The sequence below is a fragment of the Pristis pectinata genome, chromosome 22 (genome assembly GCF_009764475.1).
Source record: "Pristis pectinata isolate sPriPec2 chromosome 22, sPriPec2.1.pri, whole genome shotgun sequence".
Taxonomy (NCBI): domain Eukaryota; kingdom Metazoa; phylum Chordata; class Chondrichthyes; order Rhinopristiformes; family Pristidae; genus Pristis; species Pristis pectinata.
Window position 1 is genome coordinate 27,964,044 of NC_067426.1, and position 22,914 is coordinate 27,986,957.

Here is a 22,914-nt window from a genome sequence, read left to right on the forward strand (position 1 = left end):
ACTATACTGAAGTCTTATTTATAAGGCAATTTCAGTATTTTCTATAATTGGAAATTTATATCTACATACTATGTGCAGAGGTAACCATTTATTTAACAAGCAATCCAGTGTTGCAGTCTGTTAGCCTTAGATTGTTTGTTATTGCACTTTGTGTAAATCAAAAGTAGAGTTGCTTTCACAGCACTTTCATTCCTCATAATGATGTCTAGCTACAAAAATAAAAAGAAATACATTGTCTTGTATTAGGTTATCACATGACCCTAATGTCCCTTTGTAAAGCAATTGTTCCAGAAATATGCCAGGCAACAATAATAATATGCAATCCATTAGATTTCTAACAATAATTCTAATTAGATGAGAAGAGGAGACAGGAAGAGACTAGAACTTTTTCAATAAAGCACACACAATCAATTTAATAAACTATATACCTTGTTTAAAATAGACAAAGGAAGCAGAGAAGTGGCAGGTTCAAATCAGATTCCATCCTATCATGATAAACATTGTTGTCTGCAGATTCAAAGCAGAAAGGTGTTTTCACCCACGCCCTTGGAGTGAAATACAACACATTTCTTGGTCATTATCTCACCTGATGATTCATCGTTTATTACCCTTGAGCCCCAGACATGATTTCTGTGTCAGGGGAATGTGGCTTGATGTTAGTCCTCATGTCATACTCATTTTGGAGCTTTTAGGAGAACTTGGACCACATTATTCAGGCTGTGCCCATTGTTGGACATGCCAGGGTCACTAGGATTTGCTGCTGCATTACTGGGCATAGGCACTTTTCAGGTAAGTTAATCATTTGCCTTCATTTTTCAGGCTCCCTCACATTTCTCCCCCACTCCACATGGTACTGCCTCTTCCCTCCCCAACCCTCTATCTCCAGGCCAGCTCCTGACTCCACAATCACTCAAGTCCCAGACTTCAATCTCCCATACCACTCCCCCACCCAATTGCCCCATCTTTAATTCAAAATGTAGCAAGACGGAGGCAAGGGTTGATAAATGGCAAGTAGCATTCACACTGCAGACGTGCTAGGCAATGATCATCTCTGTGGAATTCCCACCATCCAATGTGGTCCATTAGCAGAGTGTGCAGACAAATCACACAAGAAGATCAAAACAAGTTGTGTCCTATTTAGTCAAGGCTCCTCACATACTGTTCTAATCAGAAACTTTTAATAAACAGCAATTGAGCTCTTCTAGCTCTTGTAGATTTACTTTTGGAGTTTCCCAACTATCTACTCTTGAACAGTGAATGCGAGGCTGAGTACATTGACAGCACCCAGGTCAAATTCTCAACACTTTGCTGCCTCTAATAGGGGTTAGGATTACTCTCCAACACAGGATCCCAGCCTGAATACATCCCCCACTTAAACTCATCTCCCACCCCTTCAGTCCATCTGAGTTTCTCTGTCAGCTCTACATTGGCCTTCTGAACAATAAAATATTCAAATAGGGGGCCCACATGTGTACACCCAATTCACATTGGTTTATTCCACCTTTTATCAGAGTTGCCTGTGAAATTTTAATATCATCATCAATAACAAATATCTACCAAGCTCCATTAACAGTAAAATGTCTCAAGCCACTTCATAGAAGCAATATCAAAATGAAGTCTAAAATCAGGCCATGATTTCATTCAGCAAGGCTGTGCTTTGAAGCTATTTTCCTAAGCTCTTCCAACTCTAAACTCCTCCTCTTGAAAGCCAGCACAATGACTAAACCTTTGGCTATTCTACCAAATATTTTCTTTGGCATTGTGTCAATTTCTAGATTCAGACTGCACAGTGACACAGAAGTTAGTGCAACCTTCTCACAGTCCTGCTTTGATCCTTACCTTTGCTGCTATCTGAGTGGAGTTTGCACATTTTCCTAGTTTCCCCCACATTGTATGGTTTTGCCCCACATCTCAAACATACTGGTAGGTTAATTGGCAACTGTAAGGTATCCTTTATTGTAGTCAAATGATAAATGATCCAAGTGGGAGAATGATGGGCATGTGTGAAAGAATAAATTGCAGGGGAAAGAAACTGATGGGACAGCTCTCTTGGGACCTAGGAAGGACCTGATGGGCTGAATGGTCTCCTGTGTGTCATAATATGCAAGTATGAAAGATTATACAGCCGTGAGATTCTCTGGGGGATTTTCTACACGAGGAAGGCTGTACAGCTGTAATTACTTTTGTTGCTGTTATTGAACGATGATCAATGGCACAATGAAAGTGCAGAAAAATCACATAGAGGAACATCAACAAACCATTCTTATTTCTCTCATCTACTCTGGGCTTTCTAACCCATGAGAGCTTCCAACAAGGCAAACTGCTTTCGGGCTTCTTCTCTACTCATTTTATAGTGAAGAGCAAAAAGGAGGAGGAGGGGCTGAGTAGCAATACTGAACAGAGAGCAGAAGTGCCCTTCAGGTATCCTGTCAACATCTCCCAACAATGGGGTGGCACAGTGCCAGAGACCCAGGTTCAATCCTGACCTCGGGTGCTGTTTGTGTGGAGTTTGTTCCTGTGACTGCAGAGGTTTACTCCGGGTGCTCCGATTTCCTCCCACAAATCAAAGACTTGTGGGCTCAAGGGCCTTTTCCTGTGGTTTATCTCTCTAGCACTCTGTCTCATGGGCAGAGTGCTCATACCTTCACCTGATGCAGAACCCATGTCTTCTGGGACTAGTGTTTAGAGGGCAACTACATGCAGCTCTGAAGGGAACCAAAGGAACTACTGCTGTTAACGTTCATGCATCGGGATTGTATGAGACTGCACTCGAGGGTGATTGCTCATCATCAAATAAGCAGTCTGCAGAAGCATTAAATAAATTATTTCATTGTTTTGTAGTAGCTGTTCTCCACATTGTTTTTCATCTATCTACAGCACCAGATCAAACTGGACCATGAGGCGAAAGAAATCCGGCATGTCCCCTTTGACCCTCAATTTTTATAGATGCACCATTAGAAAACATCCTGGCTTGCTATGGCAACTGCTCTGCCCAGGACCACAAGAAACTGCAGAGAGGTGTGGACACAGCTCAGCACACCACAGAAACCAGCTTCCCCTCTATGGACTGTCTATACTTCTAGCTGCCTCGGTAAAGCAGCCAGTATAATCAAAGACCCCACCCACCCTGGATATTCTCTCTTCTCCCCTCTCCCATCAGGCAGAAGATACAAAAGCCTGAAAGCACATACCACCAGGCTCAAGGAGAGCTTCTATCCTGCTGTTATAAGACTATTGAATGGCCCCCTAGTATGATAAGGATGGACTCTTGACCTCAATCTACCTCATTACAACCTTGCTCCTTATTGACTACCAGCACTGCACTTCCTCTGTAACTGTAATACTTTATTCTGCATTGTTATTGTTTTTCCTTGTACTACCTCAATGCACTGATATGATGAAATGATCTGTATGGACGGCATGCAAAACAACGTTTTTCCACTGTACCTCAGTACATGTGACAATAATAAACCAGTTTACCAGATCTACTCTGGAATAAAATTATAAAATGTCCACACTTCCTAAAGTACAGGGAGTCTTTGACCATATGTAGATGGATATGGGTTCTCTTTTAGACCACGTCATACACCTTCGAGTTGCCATAATTTATTTCAATACAGAAAACACAGCACGTCCCCATATGACTTCTTGGGGATCAAGGATATTCTCTGATATCTTGACATCCATGCACTTCCTCCAAATCTCAGCAGAACTTTGATAAAGTGTGGTCAATTCAGCAAATAGAACAGTCACATGGTAGATTACCAGCATTCAGTGTTGGTTCAAATTTCAGGACTTAAAATATAGCCTGTATGTAATACCAAGGATTACACCAAGTACAATTTCTTGACAGACAAACTACACTCATAGATGTACTCGGGGAATGAGCAGGAAAGTGACAATGTAGAGCACAGCAATAAGCAACAGCCGGTGTATAAACAGGGCAAGGATCATCCAGAAAGAAAAAGATTCCATATAACAAAGTTCAAAGAACAAAAATACAGATTGATCAAAGCTTTCCTGTTCCTGCTGACTGTTGTTGTTACGCTGAATAGTTCAATAACACTGGAACTTAATTGGATCAAATTCTAGGAGAATGGGCATTTACATCCATATTTCAGTACCAGAATCACTGACTATTTCTTCTGGGGTCTGACAGAATAAAGGAACTTGAATAGTAGGTGGCAGGTGAGAGAAACTTTAAGAAGTGTCAGTATACACACAGCCAGGCACATTTAATAGTAGGTAAACTTTGGCTACTGTCAACACAACCATGGGAGAGGTGATAAGATTAGTCAGCCAAAGATGTTCTAGTTCTGCTCATATGTCACAACTGATCACAAAATGCCTCCTCAAGCATCAACACTGCAGCATTGTGCTGCTTGTTTTCAAAGGAATTAATCATTGTTGTGCTGCAGTCAATGCCAGAATTTCTAATAAAGGAGGTACCAATTCAAGATTATTCTTCAAACTTCAGCACCTGTATAAGCAAGTGTCAAATAGCCTTGGATAAACAATGCCTAACTTTGTGCATAAAATCTTCCTTGTTTAGGAGAGTTTTTAATGTGTTGGAGAATTTATTTGTCCATTACCATGGAAGGTCCAGAATGAACTTTAATCAACTGGTGCGTCCAGCTAAGCCTTTCTCCTTACCAGTGCTTGTCTTACCACATGCTCAGGTTCCAGTCCATAAATAAGCTAGTCTCATGAAACTGATGGCAATAGTTATAGGAAACATAGGCAGATATTTTAGCACTACTGTGCGGGGTCCCATGATGAGGAAGAAAACTTGGATTTATCAAAGTCAAAGTTTATTGTCATATGCACAAGTGCAATGAAAAACTTAGTTGCAGCAGCATCACAGCAAGTTTGAAGTGGAGTGACAATTGTAGGATAAGAAATATGCCATGCAACTTGCACACGGCAAGGTTTCCCTATCTCTTAATATGGGAAAATCTGTTTTCTCCCCCTCTAATTGGAAGATGAATATTAGCCAGAACACCAAATATCCAGGAGCACAGCCAGAAGCTCAAACACAACCTGATTTGATATCAATTTTAAAATAAAAGGCTGCAAAAATTCTGTAAAAGGTTGACTACAAATTTCACTGGATATCTGTTACCAGTGGTGTACTGAACAGATCAGTGCTGGGATCTTTGTTGTTTTTCGTATATATAAACGACTTTGATGATTATGTCTGTGGTCTGATAAGTAAGTTTGTTGACAACACAAAGATTGCTGGAGTTGTAGACAGCGAGGATGGTTGCCCAAGGATACAGACGGACTTAGATCGACTGGAAAATTGGGTGCAGCAATGGCAATGCTAGTCAAATGTGAGATATTGTATTTTGGATCATCTAATACTGGCCAGATAAATACAGTAAACAGCAGGGACCCTCAAAGCATTGATGTACAGAAGGACCTAGTGGTGCAAATTCACAGCTCCCTGAGTTTGGTTTGAAGGCAAGCAACCAGTGTTTGGCTTGCTTGCCTTCATAGGCAGGGGTGTTGAGTATAAGAGTTGGGACATCATGTTGCAGCTATATGAGACATTGGTTAGGCCACACTTGGAATATTGTGCACAATTCTGGTCACTGCACTGTGGAACAGATGTGGTGGTGCAAGAAAGAGTGCTGAAGAAATTTACCAGGATCTTGCCTGAAATGGAGAGCTTTAGTTATAAAGTGAGATTGGATGGGCTGGGATGGTTCTCACTGGAGCATAGGAGGCTGAGGGGTGACCTTATAGAGGTTTAGAAAATTATGAGGAGCATAGATAGGGTAGATAGTCACTGTCTCCCCCCCACCAAAGGTAGGGGAGTCTAACTAGACAACATAGTTTAAGCTGAGAGGGGAAATATTTAAAGGACTTCTGAAAGGCAAGTTTTTCCCCCCCACACAGAGGGTGTGGGTATATGGAACAAGTTGCCAGAGGAGGTGGTAGAGGCAGGTACAATCAGTGTTTGAAGAACATTTGGAAAGGTATATGGATAGGAGAGGAATAGAGATCAAATGCAGAAAAATGGGAGTAGTGTAAATTGGCACCTTGGTCAGCATGGATGGAGTTGGGCCAATCAGTCTGTTTCTGCAACTCTACTGATTGTTGTAAAATCACAGCTAAATCACTAACCTCCTTCAGGAAAGGAAAGTTGCCATCCTCACCAGCTCTTTCCCTCTCCATTTCCACCATCTGCTTCCTCTGGAATGACCCAGCAAGTTGCTTAGTCATATTAAACTGCTCCAATGAATGTTAGCATAAGAACATCCACCACCACTTCTTCAAGGTGAATGGTGATGGGGAAACAGAGGCCAGTCTTTTCAGGAACTACATAGATAGTAAAATTATATCCTGTTAAAGCTTTGTCATTCCTGCAAGCATGTACCCACTCTTACCATCAAGATAACTTTGAAAGAGTGAGCAGTGAGGCAGTCAGATGGCCAAACAACTCTCAGGATTGGTTGTTAAAACATCTCAGGGAGGGTGTGTGCCTCCATCTTAATTAACCTTTGAGTTTTAACACCTGTAGGTCATTAATCCCAGACCTCAATAAACCCAGTAGCCAAATGGTGTGAAAGGGTAATCCATGAAGGAATGCCTTGATATTATTGTCTTTTAATCAGAAAGAGTAAAAAAAAACTCCCCCCAATTTTATCAAGCCCCACCCACCGTATTTATCCCACTCAGTTGATGCCTCTGGGCCAGACCCTCCCTACTCCCCTCCAACAGAACCTGTGGTCAGGAAACTTGTTGAACCAATCCTTCCAGTAAATTCATCATCAAATCTTTCGGCTTGTTTGTTGCTCACAACTAATGTTGAGCCCAATGTTTTCAATTGATTGAATGGTTTAAAAAAAAGGAAAGGCTCCAAAACTTTTAAATCTGCAGACTAATTGAGTTATTAACACTACCTCTATATAACAAGCTGAAGCACCAAAATAATTTTTTTTGGGGGGGTAACCAAACACTGAACTCAGCAAACATAGAATGTTCATTTTTATACAGCTATTGACTGCAGGAGAAGTGCTCCTCAGGAATCATGGTCCTCATGCAATATAAAAATGGATGGTGTAAAGAGTGGTATTGGTAAACCAAAATGATTGAGATCCAATATGAATGAACAGCATCAGTAGCTACATGTTCTTGCAGTGAGCTGGAAATGGAGACTTAAGTTTGATAGGCATAGGAGCAGGAGTAAGTCATTGGCTTCTCGAGCCTTCTCTGCCATTCTACGAGGTCAGGGCCAATCCTGTCTCTATGCTTTGATTGATGGACTAGACATGTACCCAGATAGAGGTTAATCAAAATTACTCTCAGTAATTTCTTTCCTGAACTTAACCAGATCAGAATTTCTAGGTAAAATCATTGTTTGCAGTGTGAGCGGTGCAGTCTATAGAAAACAAACATTCAAACTACCAATTAACAAAGTGCCCACTCAGCACAATCTTGAGCCAAGACCCCTGCCCTTAGTTGTTACCTATTCTTACAATTAGTAAAGAGCACATCTGCAAAGTCTGTGGGTGAATAGTATTGGATCCAAGGACCCTGTCACTTGTCTCTGGTCAAGTATGTGGCCACTATTCACATCTTCTACTCTCAACCACTGAGTGAATAGTTAAGCGTGAATCTTGGTTTGTTTAATTGTGTGTATCCTTTCAGTTTTTCAAATCAGAGAAACAGGTCTTATGCAGCCAAATGCAACATCAAAGTAAGCATGACTGTTTCTTAATTGCATAAAGATTCATTGACACCCATTCAACTACATCCCAGTAGGAGTCAAATCTTTGAGGAAGTGCATAATGAGATAAAAAAATACCACAATAATTCCAAAAAAATTCTTGTAGGAAAATACAAACAATGTGAGTTGATTTAGTTGAGAAATAGATCACTTATGCCTCATTGACCCAACATAGGGATGGGTGAACACGCAACGGGTGGTGCGTATATGGAACGAGCTGCCAAAGGAAGTGGTTGAGGCAGGTACAGTAACAACATTTAAAAGATATCTGGACAGATACATGGATAGGAAAGGTTTAGAGGGATATAGGCCATATTTGGGCAAATGGGACTGGCTTAGATGAGCATCTTTTAAAAACCTGCAGAAAGAAACTAAGAAGGTCATTAGGAAAGAAAAGATGAATTATGAAAGGAAGTTGGCAGATAACATTCGAAAGGATACTAAGAGTTTTTTTAAATATATAAGGAGTAAAAGAGAGACACGGGTTGATATAGGACCAATCGATAACGGTGCGGGAGAGATTATAATGGATGATAAAGAGATGGCAGAAGAACTAAAATGAGTATCTTGCATCGGTCTTCACTGTGGAGGACATTAGCAATATACCAGTTAGTCAGGGGTCTCACGGAATGGAACTGAGTTCAGTTGAGGTTACTAGAGAGAAGGTGCTAGGAAAACTAAATGGGCTAAAGACTGATAAGTCTCCCGGACTGGATGAGGTGCATCCCCGGGTTCTGAAGGAGGTGGCTTTAGAGATAGCGGAAGCATTGGTGATAATTTTCCAGGAATCGATAGACTCCGGCATGGTTCTGGAGGACTGGAGGGTTGCAAATGTAGTTCCGCTGTATAAGAAAGGTGGGAGGCAGCATAAAGGAAATTACAGACCTATTAGTCTGACATCAGTGGTGGGAAAGTTATTGGAATCGATCCTCAAGGATGAGGTTATGGAATACCTAGAGGTGTAAGGCAAGATAGGTCCTAGCCAACATGGTTTTGTGAAGGGGAGATCCTGCCTGACCAACGTCTTGGAGTTTTTTGAAGAAATCACAGGTAGGGTGGATAAGGGAGAAGTGGTAGGTGTTGTGTATTTAGACTTTCAAAAGGCCTTCGACAAGGTGCCGCATAAGAGACTGATTAATAAGATGAGAGGTCATGGAATTACAGGTAGGATAACAGAATGAGTGGAGCATTGGCTGGTTGGCAGAAAGCAAAGAATGGGAATAAAAGGATCTTGTTCTGGTTGGCTACCGGTTACTAGTGGTGTTCCGCAGGGGTCAGTGTTGGGGCCGCTTCTTTCTACCCTGTACATTAACGATTTGGATGATGGAGAAAATTGTTTTAGTGGCTAAGTTTGTGGATGACACCAAGATAGGTGGAGGAGTAGAGAGTATTGAGGAGATAGGAAGGTTGCAGAGAGACCTAGATAGTTTAGGAGAATGCACAAGAAAATGGCAGGTGAGATTTAATGTTGAGAAATGTGCAGTTGTACACTTTGGAAACAGAAATAAATGGGCAGATTATTATCTAGAAGGAGAGAAAATTCAAAGTACAGAAGTACAAAGGGACTTGGGGATTCTCTTGCAGGATACCTTAAAGGTTAACCACCAGCTTGGATCGGTGGTAAAGAAAGTGAATGCTATGTTGGCATTCATTTCGAGAGGTATAACGTATAAAAGTAAGGAAGTGTTGATGAGGCTGTACGAGGCACTAGTGAGGCCTCACTTGGAATACTGTGTACAGTTTTGGGCCCCATATCTTAGGAAAGATGTGCTGATGTTGGAGAGGGTTCAGAGGAGATTTATGAGGATGACTCCCAGAATGAAAGGGCTTACATATGGTGAGCATTTGTTGGCTCTTGGACTGTACTCAATGGAGTACAGAAGAATGAGAGGGGACCTCATAGAGACACTTAAAATGTTGAAAGGACTGGACAGAGTAGATGTGGTCAAGCTTGGTGGGTGAGTCCAGGACCAGAGAGCACAATCTTAGAATTAGAGGGTACAGGTTTAAAACAGAGATGAGGAGAAATTTCTTTAGCCAGATTTGTGGAATTCCTTGCCAGGTACAGCAGTGAAGGCCAGATCATTGGAGACGTTTAAGAAAGAGATAGATAGATATCTAAATAGTCGGGGTATCAAGGGATATGGGGATAAGGCTGGAAATTGGGGTTAGAATAGGGTTTTTTTTGCCCCCCCCCAATTTCTCATTTCTTTTTCTTTTTCCCTTTTCTTTGGAGAAGACTCGATGGGCCGAATGGCCTACTTCTGCTCCCTTGTCTTGTGATCTTGTGATCTTGGTTGGCATGGACAAGTTGGGCCTGCTGCATTACTCTGTGACTCTATAATGGGGTAAAAGAGACATATAATTTCCACCTGTTCTGATGCTCCTCTCCCTCACTCAATTCAAGTCATTATGAATACCTCCAAGGCCCATATGTCACAATAAGTGTTATCGAGTGTAACCAACCATTGTTGAACAACATTAAATATTTTTCATATTTATTTCACTGTAGCTCCCTGTTATATGAACAAAAAAAAACAACTGAAGTCTCTATGGCAAAATGTGATAAACGATCTCCAGGAGCTTACTGCAGCTTTAAATATTTGAGTTCTTTATTCTCATTCATCACACAAAGCCAACTCGGTGTGAGTTGGCACAGCAATAGTGAATATAATTGTACCTATCCATTTTCCAGCAAAGCTTCTTTGACACTATTTTTTCCTCACTGGGAGAAATAAAATGCAACACCTTTTTACTGGAGTGGTTTGGAAGTGCCATTAATCAGGCTTGGTGTAATTGTTTTGTTGACTTCCCATTGTTAAAAATAGGAATTAAAAATTATTCATTATGAAGCAGTCAGGCAATAAAACCCAATCTGATTTTAATTCCATTTATAGTGGGACATTGATGATGGGAGATGATTGGGAAGGGAGAGACAAGAGAGACAATACAGAGAGCAAATGTGATAAAAATATTAAAATCCAATCACAGAATCATTAGTCTTGAACTAAAACTGGAATCTAACTTAATCCAAAGCTGACACAAGAGACTGCAGATACTGGAATCTGGAGCAACAAACGATCTGCAAGAGGAGCTCAGCGGGTCGAACAGCATCTGTGGGAGGAAAGGAATTGTTGGCGTTTCGGGTCAAAACCCTGCATAAGTCCTGATTCCAATCCTCCCAAGGTTGTTGTTCTCCTTCAGTGGAGGAGATTCCCCCACACTAGGCCTAACGTGGCGCATACATGCTGTGGAACTGTCCCAATGTTGGGCTCCAGCCATTACAAGGTAGATAATATAAGATAGTTACCTCATAAACATTTAACATCATGGTTGTAGTTTTATTTCTTCTAATTCAGAAACCACATATTTGCCTAGAAGTTCATCTCTGGCCCGTAGTCTAAAATACTTGCTGATATTATTTGTGAAATTTCTAAGCAGCAATGTGCGTAAATATGATAGGTTGGATTGTACTCTCCTTAGCCAGTGTTTTCCAGTCGCCATCTCCCGCTCCCTATTGAATGGTTCCCTTATACGATGAGATGGACTATGACCTCACGATCTACCTTGTTGTGACCCTGCACCTTATTGCACTGCACTTTCTCTGTAGCTATGACACTTTACTCTGCACTGTTATTGTTTTTACCTGTACTACCTCAATGCACTCTGTACTAACCCAATGTAACTGCACTGTGTAATGAATTGACCTGTACGATCGGTATGCAAGACAAGTTTTTCACTGTACCTCGGTACAAGTGACAATAATAAACCAATACCAATACCAATACCTTTTCAGCTTGTTTCTTCCATGCCTTAATTGAAAAACGTAAGTCAGAGACAAGCTGAAGGTAAGTTGCCACCCATATAACTATCTGTGAAACCACTGGACTCACAGATATACAGAACAGAGGAACTGGAAGTGAAGTGTTTCTGTCCCTTAGCTTTACAGAGCTGGCTGGCTAATGTGATGGGGTCACCTACCCTGAGTAAAGAGGTAAGTAGTTTACTTATTTTAGTTTAGTTTACTTTATCTTAATGTTTTAGATAATTTCTAATACAGCCAGTCATAGAGTCATGGTCATACAGAACAGAAACAGGCCCTTTGGACCACCGTCCATGCCATCCACTGTGCCAATATCTACACTAATCCCATTACCCTCATTAGGTCTGTAGACTTCTACACCTTGGCGACCCAAGTACTTGTCTAGGTGCTTCTAAAATGTAGTGAGAGTATCTGCCTCCACTGCCGCTTCAGGTAGTGTATGCAAGATTCCAACCACCCTCTGTGTGAAAATAATCTTCCTCAGATTCCCTCTAGACTTCCCACCCCTCCCCTTAAACATATGCCCTCTTGTCTTAGACACCCCCACAATGGGATAAAGATTTATACTATCTACCCCATCTATCCTCCTCATAATATCCTCCTCTATCAAGTCACTCCTCTGCTCCAGGGAAAACAAACACAGCCTATCCAGTATCTCCTAATAACTTAATGCTCCAGTCCAGGCAATATCCTGGAGAATTTCCTCTGCATCCTCTCCCTCTTGGAAACTGGAGCACCTGGAGGAAACCCATATGGGCACAAGGAGAATATGCAATCTCCAGTTTATTATCTCCATCCTGCAAAGTACCAAACACATTAGAAATATAAGGCATCTGAATGATGAAACCAGATTTCTGTTGCATGATATTTCAGCCTGAGGTTGTAGCTCAAGGGAAATATTAGGTCATATCACAGGTCTCAACCCACACCTCACGAGGCCTTCCCATGCTAGCCCCATGGTCGCAGTGACATAATGCAGTTGCTCAGCTCCTGATGACCTCAAAGCCTCGTCCCTGCAACCACTCTGTGAAGTGCCACAGACCATGAATGGCAACCAGGCCTCAGCATTGGGAATTGAGGTTATGCCCTCAGACTGCTCTGATGGCCTGCTGACTGCAGTGGCTGTCAGAATGCCTTGGCACTGTTTTTTAATGTCCCTCATAATCACAGATTTTTAAAAGCTATAGAGACTATTGCCAGTGTACATAGGAGAAAGAAGACTTCTCATGAAGGAAGCAAGTTAACTATGCCTTTGATTGAAAATATAACTTTTTTAAAGAAATATATGAACCAAAGTGAATGAACCTGAACTCAATGTCATGTTATGGAATAATATAAACTAAACTGCCAACAAGCACTTTGTTTTACTATACCAAATGTCTTTTGCATTGATCCAAATCCTTTTGAAGACTACACATTGGGTTTGAAAGTCTGCTGAAAGATATCTCATTATTTACAAACTGTACCTGCAAGGATCTGACTCGTGACATGACAGGGCAAAAATTACAACTAAACATGCTGAAGCAGTCTGCTGCTCTGGTTGTAAGAGAAATTATTGGACTCAACAACGGATACACATGGTAAATTTCCTGTGTCATTAAACCAGACGCAATTCACACTCTGTGTGCAAGGCTCTGGTGTTTGTCAATTGAGAGCTTTTCTGAGAATACAGCTACAGTGTCTGAATATTGCACCAGATGTTCAGCGACACTTTGAAACAGACATCGAAGAACCATAAAATAAAATTATTCCCCTGGGTGGCCCCAAAAACAAAAACACTGCATTTTTGTCCACGGTGGATTATATATTGGATTTATTATTCATTGTGATGCACATAAACTGGCAGTTAAATAGCTTGGTGGAGATGGGGTGGGTTGCAGTTCAAACTGAATTGAATATGCATCCTATGCTGAGGTTCACAATGAAGTTTGATGCAGTTGATGCAAAGGCTTTTATTTGGAAAGGCCATTGTTTAAAGTCTCCTTCCTCTGCACACTTGAGGAGCTGAAACCCCTGCAAGAAGCTCATAGACTGTTAAGTCATGGACAATATAGAAAGGAAAAATTGACAGATTGCCCATATATTGTGAATCTTGTATATATTGGAAAGTGCTGCCTCATACAGTGAATAGTAACACAGAAATATGCTGTATTACATACTGCAGATTTTACAAACAAAATATATTTTGAATGAAAAAATATCAATTCAAAAACTGTTTTTTTGTATTTTTGATCATTTATAATTAACTTTTATTTTAGTCAACACGTTGATTGGCTCAGTCAGGTACAGACTAGGAAAACCACTGACCTGAAACATTAATTCTGTTTCACTCTACAGATGATGGCCGAGTTGCAGAGAACTTCTAGCAATTTATTATAAACAAATAGCAGAGATGTTGAAAACTACAGGGCACGGGTTTAAGAAATGGGGTAGGAGGTTAGAGGAAATCTGAGGAAAATTTTTTTTTCACCCAGTGGGTGGTTGAAATCTGGAACGCATTGCTTGTAGGGGAAGTGGTAGATTCTCACAACAGTTACGAAGTATCTGGACGAGCACTTAAATTGCTGGGGCATAGCAGACACAGGGCCAAATGCTGATAAGTACAATTAATGTCGGTGGGTGCTTGATGGCGAGCATAGGCATGTTGGGCCTGTTTCTGTGCTGTGTGAATCTATGACTCTGTAACTTTCTGAACTTAACCCGAGTATCAAATGTAAGTTTTGGGATTGTTTTGAAAGTATTTATCAGCCTAGTTTCTAATCTATTAATAATCAGATATTGTTACCCAATGTTCTTCCCTTCCCAGTATATCTTCGAAGAAAGCTGAACTGTTTTTGTGCTTGAATTTATGCCAGGTAGCAGTTAACTCAAAATTAGTAACCAATAAAGCTAAAAATCAATGTTGCAGTCCAACACGAAAGGAGCGTGGAGCTGGGCTCGTAAGATTAATCTAATGGTAACTGTTAACACAATGAAACAGTTGTCATTTTTGATGATAGCAGCAAAGTACGTAATCACTGCAAATATATTGTGTGTGCCAAGTACTGTTTCTTCCACCTATTTGATGTTAAATAAACATGTCTTTCCTAACCTGAACAGTGTGTATACTTCCATCAATATTCCGAAACAAGAAGGTCGTGTGAAAACATGAAATATTCCAGTAATCAAAGGTAAAGTGACAAATGTTCCTGCCTCAACTCAAGCATTCCTGTATTTATTTGGATTAAACTATATTCTGCTAAATAAAATGGATTGGTCCAAATAACAGGACATGGGGGATCAACCAGGAAACTTGGAATTATGTGTTACTGAGGTTCAGCCAATAGACCTCAGTTAATTGTTTTTAACTCATTCTCCAGCTCAGCAAATCAGATTGTGAGTCTGCATAGCTGGGTGTTGGGTAGGATTGCATCACCAGGCAGCAAGACGGAGCAAAGAATCCGACATTGCAGGGGACATGTGTGAATGGGGAACAATTCTAACTGTAGGTAGATATGATCATAAGGCTTCAATGGCGAGGATGGAAGTATGTGAACATGGTGGCTTTGGTGGCTTGGATGGTGATGGACAGTGGAGGGCAAAATACTCTTGCTTCTCTTGGCTTATGGATAGTGCTGGAAAATAGTTAGCTGTTCCATTCAATCACACTTCAGTGTCAGGTTTCCCAACACCAGAGTTAAATCTGAAACTTGGGCATGCAGCTTTTAAATTTTGACCTTTTCTCTGGAGACCAGGGTTGTTATCTGTTTCCACCACCTCCATTAAAAACACCAGTGGGAATGCTTTGGGGCCAGGGCAACATCTGGGCTTTCCATTTTGTTTAACTTGCCTTATTCATGCCCAAACTGCTCAGAGGTTAAAATTTCACCCATCACAGATGCTGCTTCATTGAATGAAGTAGTGTCCTGTAACTAAGACATAAAAGTCTTTTTTTATTCACATTAGATTACCTTTCCATTCTCCATCCTAGACTGTTTGATGAGGAATGGAAAGATGTATCACATGGATTCTGGCAATTTAAAATATAACTTTAACTTTGTCTCCCACTGACACCAGCTATGAAACAACCTTTCACTGGATTAATTTCCAATTGGCTGCAAGCTACCTTCTTCCTAGAAGCCAATCTAAATAAAAACATACCAGTTCTCCATTACCTGTGAATTGTACATCTCACCTGTATGAAACCTCCATTTGGAATGGTCTGATACTTTTATGAAGTTAGGGGAAAAAAACATGGCAAGATGTTAATGTCTTCATGCCACCCACTTGGAGTCATTCCACACAATAGAACAACAGAGGTGATTAGCTGTATTGCCAAATTAGAAGAGATCAGATAAATAGAAAACTGCACACAGGTTGCTGAGCATACCATTAATTCTATACTTAACAGCAATTTGCCTAATTTGTTAAAACGTTACAAAAAAAACCACAATTCTAATGAAGGGTCATAGGCCCAAATCGTTGATTGTTTCTCATTCCATAGATGCTGTGTGACCTGCTGAGATTTTTCAGCATTTTCTGTTTCTATATTTAGATCTGCATTTGGAAACAGAACATTGGGAATATTGGATACAAACCAACCTTAATATTTTGAATACATAAGATTTCTTTATTAGTCACATGTACATTGAAACATACAGTGAAATACATCTTTTGCACAGAGTGTTCTGGGGGCAGCCCGCAAGTGTCGCCATGCTTCCGGTACCAACATAGCATGCCCACAACTTCCTAACCCATACGTCTTTGGAATGTGGGAGGAATGAAGCACCCGGAGGAAACCCACGCAGACATGGGGAGAACGTACAAACTCCTTACAGACAGCGGCTGGAATTGGACCCAGGTCGCTGGCACTGTAATAGCATTACGCTAACTGCTACACTACCGTGCCTGCCCATTAAAGCTTGCTCACAATTGTTGTTCAGGAAGGACTCCTATTCTCTGTCTTCAAAGCAAAATGAACAGTTTTCTCTATGTACAAACTGTGAGTATTGAACCATGGTGGTTAAGTTGCTGAACTAGCAAACTTGTGGTCTGATGATCGAAAGGCATGAAGTCAAATCTCGCCAATGCAGCTGCAATTTCTAAACTTAAATAATGTATCATTGAGTTTCAGAGAAATCAGAACAATCAGCCTCTCATGACAGAATAAACAAAATGTTCACTAATGACCTTTAGTGATGGAATCATAGTAGTTTAACCTGGTCTGACCTATGTGTGACAACAGGCCCACGAACAATGCTTGACTCTTAACTGCCCTCTGAAATGGCACAGTGAACCACTCAGTTTAATGGCGAAGAACATGTTAATGATGGTCTTGTCCTGTGACTGAATAAAGTGAGGGATTTACCATCATAAATCTATCTTGGTCACAAGATTGGACATAATGTGCCCTAGCTTACAATTCAGGTGATATTCATCATAAGCACTGAGAGAAGATCAGATGTGTCAGGCACTTGGATAACCTGCAGTAATTTTCTTTTACGTGCAGCAAGCCTGGATGATATGTGATTGCTGTCACCAACAGGACACCAACGACACAGCAGATTCTCAATCCACACTGTATGCACTGAGCACACTACAGGCAGGTATTGATTGGTTCGACTCTTAATCGCTGTTCCAGCTAGTGATACAGATAGATAGCAACTGTTCGATTTGGTCATTAACTGACTCTTACAGGCAAGGTAATGAAGCTGTTTGATAATAGCTGTAAACTTAAGAATAACAAACTCCAATGTAAACAGATTTACAAATGGAATGATTAGGATTGAAACTAGGTCACAAAATCAGGCTCAGCCGTCACTGGTGCCTTACGGTTTTGACAGAGCTTGTCCCTCCATTCCAGTCTGAGAGTTCATCTCTCTTGTGTGAATTTTCTAGATTTCTGATGCTGGAAATATGAAGTGTGACAGATACAGGGATGAAATATATACCAGTAATGCATTGAAAGACCAATACATCATTAATCACAACAGTAAAAATCAACTTATCACTGCCATTTCAACTCAAAATGTGTTTGGATCATTATTCTATTTCAAGAACCCAAGGTTATTAGGCAAAATATGAAATGAGTTAAACTACACTGAAATGCATCTTTGTATCAGCACAGTTTGGCACGTTTGGATTGACTCTAGGAGGACAATGTCATTGTTTGCCCCTAGCATTGTTGTTTCCCCTCTTTTGATGATATGATAACAGATCCTATTCTTCAAACTACTGCAAGAACAGATCTTCCTTTGAAAGGTATTGAAAAGAGCACACAGCACAAATTATAATGATACAGCAAAGCAAAACCAATTTCACACAGACTTAAATATTTGTGGATTATTTGGGCTGGTTAGTTTCAACATTTATGTCTGCCTCTTTGGCAAAACGTTTAAATCAAATAGATATGCAAAATGAGCACAATTAATAATTGTGATGTAATTAATAATGAACATTTACTTAACATTTATAAATTTCAGTCATTGTAAAAAAGACTTTTAGCATTGTCATTCTCTGTTTGAATGATACAATAACAGTTCCTATTCTTCAAACTGCTCCAAGATCAGATTTTACCTTGAAAGGAATTGAAAAGAGCAGGCAACATAAATTATAAAGATACAGCAAAGCACAAACCAATGTCAAAATACTGTTCCAATTATTTGGCTGAATGTTATGTTGCAGCTATGTTCCAAAGAAAGGTCACCGATCTGAAACACTGAGTTCATACCTCACTGAACAAATTCTACTTAATTCAAAGAGTGCATCAAGTATTTTTTTGGTTTTGTATTAGATTTATAATAGCTGCATTATTTTGGCTTGAGTGTTTCTTTCCTCTTACACAGGAAGAGGAATGACACTGGTAATCTTGCAGTTGTATCCAAACTGAACCAAATCAATTGGATCTAAGTTGTACAAAACTCAATAGCTCTCTGTTGTCCAGCTCGATTGCAGGTCCAGAGGGGTAAGGCTCAGAGACTTCATTTCACTGTTAGGAAAGGCACAAATGGAGATTGATCCCAAACTCAGCAAGCCTGGGCTTTGTATACTCATTCTGGCCAATCAAGCAAGATAGTCCTGTCAACCATCTCCTAAACTGGATCCCTGGTCTATACTGGTGAACAAAGAACGCCTTAAATGGCCATGACTCATTAGAGGAAAGAAACATGACAACTCAAAGCCTTGCTTATATCTATAAGGCACAAATCAGGAGTGTTCTGGAATCCCCTCCACTTGCCTGGATGAGTGGATCTCCAACAACACTACCCCAAGCATTCATTCCCGCCACCACTAGCCGCAATGTGTACCGTCCTCAAAATGGAATGCAGCACTGATGCCATCCCAACAACACCTCCCAAACCTACCATCTTTTTCCATCAAAATGGACAAAGGTAGCATGGGAACACTGCCCCACCTAAGTCTCCCACCTTCCTGATTTGGAAATATTGCTCATCCTGGAACTTCCTTCCCAGTAGCATTTTGGGAATACCCTCACCAGAAGGAGTGCAGTGGTTTAATGTTCAACACTAACTTCTCAAGGGCAATTTGGGATGGGAAATAAAGGTTGGTCTTGCCATCAACATCCAGACCCCAAAACAAGGCCACTGCTGTGTAATGATATGTTCCCTCCACAGCATAAAGCTGTGCTCTCTACTTGCACAAATGTAACACACAATATATCTGATATGGCCCAAATAAAAATCTGCCCCCATCCTTTGTTCTGCATTCTACGGTGGGTTTTATGCTCCTCTCTGGACTTTGGAACCCTCTTAACCATCAAATAAGGTATTCATTTATTGGCTGATTGGCCATACAGTGCACCTTTGCTCCATCCGCCGCAACAGCCAGGACCTCCCGGTGGCGACCCACTTCAATTCCACATCCCACTCCCATACTGACGTGTCCATCCAGGGCCTCCTCTACTGCCACGTTGAGGCCAGATGCAGATTGGAGGAACAACACCTCATATTCCACCTTGGGAGTCTCCAAGCTGATGGTATCAACATCGATTTCTCTAGCTTCCGGTAACCCCAACCCTTCTTATTCTTCCCCCCCGCATCCCCCCCCCCCCAACTCCTTTGTCTTCTGTTATTCCTGTGGCTCCCTTCCCTCACCTTTATGACCTGCCCATCTCCTCTCCTCCCCTCCTCCATCCTTTATTTCATGGTCCACCGCTGTCTCCTACTGGATTCCTTCTTCTTCAGCCCTTTGCCTCTTCTACCTCTCAGTTTATTACATCCTCTCCACCTCCCCCACCCACCTATCATCCCCCCTCACCGGGATTCGCCTATCACCTGAACTCACCTCTCCCCTGCCTGCATGTACTCCTCCCCCTCCCCCCACCTTCTTATTCTGGCTTCGAAATGTCGACTGTTTATTTCTCTTCATAGATGCTGCCTGACCTGCTGAGTTCCTCCAGCACTTTTTGTGCATTGTAAGATAATTGTTTCTTCTGAAAGTTGTGGTGGTGTATTGACATCAAGTGGCCTGTCTAAATAACTTGGTCACTGGTAAGCTTGTATACTTGAACATAAAGTTGCCATTCTAACTCCTCTGGTTAGCATAGGTGCTCAACATTCTGTTTGACTTTTTTTTTAAAGTTAGAAAACAAAGCTGATTCCTTGCAAATGCAATTTTTGATTATTAAACTTTTCAACAGAATAGCACAATTGAAAATGTCATTAATGTTATTTCAGATATAATTGTAACGTGTCAGAAACCAGCCAAAAATCAATAAGCTGTCTCGGGACATTCAATAGGACTATTCATAGAACATATTTTGAACTGTTAGATTTTAAATTGCTTGCAATACGTGAGACATTTACCTCTACTTTGTTACAACTTTTAAATATTAAATATTGGTGCTGATTGGAGCTGGTAGGAGGTCCTGTTAATTTGAACCAGCTTCATCTATCATTTTAAAATAAATGCAGATCAGAATTCATGGAATGCATGCAAACATCTCCTGCACATCTTACTAACAAATGCTGAGGTGCTTATCATCAGATTTTAATGAACATATTATTGGTGCACTCCTGACAGAGTGATGTCAGTGCTTTCAACGGCTGCTAACTGTGTATCTGGATGGATTCAATTTGTTTAATATATCACTGGTCAAGAGATGTCAATATAAGAATAGCAGTGTAACAATTGTTTTGGGATTGTGATTGAATTATAGGACCCTAACATGTATATATTAAAGAGTCTTTACCTCACCCCCAACTGGCCCACAGTAGGTGGCGGAGATGTCACCAAAAATCCTGCAGTTAAAATATGATGGGTGGAAATTCATCCAGAGAGAAGCCCATGCACCACAATGATAAGAGTCCAGCAGCAATAAAGTCATTCCTAATGTGTTTGAAGCCAGCATGATGCCTGGTAAAAATCCACAGAGATCTATTTTATATTGGATTAGCTAGGGCAGCTGGTAGGGCTTCAGACATCTACCCTGTGGATTAAATTATTAATAGTTTTTTTGATTTGTATTATAATGCCAGTTCAATTCCATTTTTTTTCAACTGTGCATGTGGAGGTTGGGTCATTTCTAATTAAAGGCAAGCATAACTAATTTCACTGTAGTTCACCAAGAAAATTATACACTTTGTTGTGGGATTTCATTCACCCTTAAAGCTGTGTTCAAACATTAAAAAAATGTATGATGCACCAAGTAAAATGTCGGGAGCTGAAGGTAATTACATTTCTTTATCTTTTATATGTAACCATTTGGCAAGGTTAGAAACTACTTTTGTTACCAGTCAGATATCTGTTTGACCATTCTTCAGGGTAAAGCAGACAGGTTTCTTCTGTCATGCCTCAGAACTCAAACCTCCTGAATGCTGGAGATCTCCTGATGGTTTTCCCTTGCATTGCCTCAGATCTGCAAGATCTCCATTATTTCTTGGGGGTGCAGAAATGGACAAGATTAAGAGAATAAACAAGAAACATACACTTTTCAGGCAGGAATAGTGATGAGTTTTAGGTCTGATCATTCCCTCTGGTGACTGCATTCAATGGTTTTGGCTATTAAATTCCAATATAGCATTTGGCTTTCTTCATCTCTGATTTGCATTGATTGGATATCTTTGTAACTGAGCGCTTTAACACCATTTTCTTTCAGTTTCATACAATACCATCTTAACATCTTTCACGAAAAATGCTTGGCATCTCTCTTCTTCTTTCTATCTACACAGCTGTCTAAGCTAAATTCCACCCAGCATTACTTTGTTCGCTTGTGTGTCTTCTTTGAAACATTCTGTAGTTTTGAAATGCTTCCTTCAATTCCATTGTACCTCCTAGTTTGGAATCAGCTACAAATTTAATATTGCATTGAGTTTCTGAATCCAGATCAGGCAGTGGTGATCTCTGTGCAGAGTGCTACAGCAACCTAAATTCTACATACCTCACTCCAGAACGCATTGTGGTTTCCTGACCTTTCACTTGTTCATTTTTGGGATCTACTTTCATTGTCCACAGCTTAGAGTTGAATAAGCAGTCTTTCATGTGGAACTTAACAAAAACTCTTTCAGAAGTCAAAGGTTCCCACAGTCTGCTAAGGTTGTCAGTTCCATAAAGAGGTTAAGAATGTTAGTTTGGCTTGGTCATTTGAAACCACGGTGATTGGGTTAACCAGATTTTTGGTATACAGGTTGCCCTCAGATTTACTCCTGATAATCAGTTTCATTATTTTACATATAATGGAAGTAAGACTAATTTATTTGCTATTACCTGCGTCTGTTTTGTCATCCTCTTAGCATCATAGGCACCTTTTCAGCCTGTTTTCAATCTTCTGGGACCTGCCCAGTGTCTAATAACTTCCACAATGATTCCCGGTGCTTTATAAATCTTCTCTACTCTCTTTCAGCAATCTGGGTTATTCACCATTTCTCCCCAAGGATTTATTTATTCTCAGCTCAATTATCCTGTTTTGCACTTTCATCTCACTTGGCACAAAATCATTGATTCACTTCAAGTATCTGTGGAGAACCCAAATTACTCATGTCTTCCCTTATGAATACTTGTAATAGTTATTCAGAATATTTACTGGTTTATATTTGTCTTCAGATTTGTCAAGTTGCACTCTGAACAGTTTTCACCCTTCCATGGTTGCCCTCTAGGTTGCTGTTACTCTTGTACTTGCAACAAATTGTATCTTTAAGTTTACTTTTGCTATATTTTTCCCAAGATCTCTCCAAACTTCATTCTCCTAAAGTCATTAAAACCATCTTTTACCACATTTTTGTAACCCCTTACATTAATTCCAGTGAGCTGCTTCTTCTTTCTCATTTTACTTGTTGTTGATTTGTTTTCTGATCAACTCATTATTATATTTCTTTTGTTTTATCAGGTTAGTTTTGGGAACATCTTTTCAGTTTTCTCT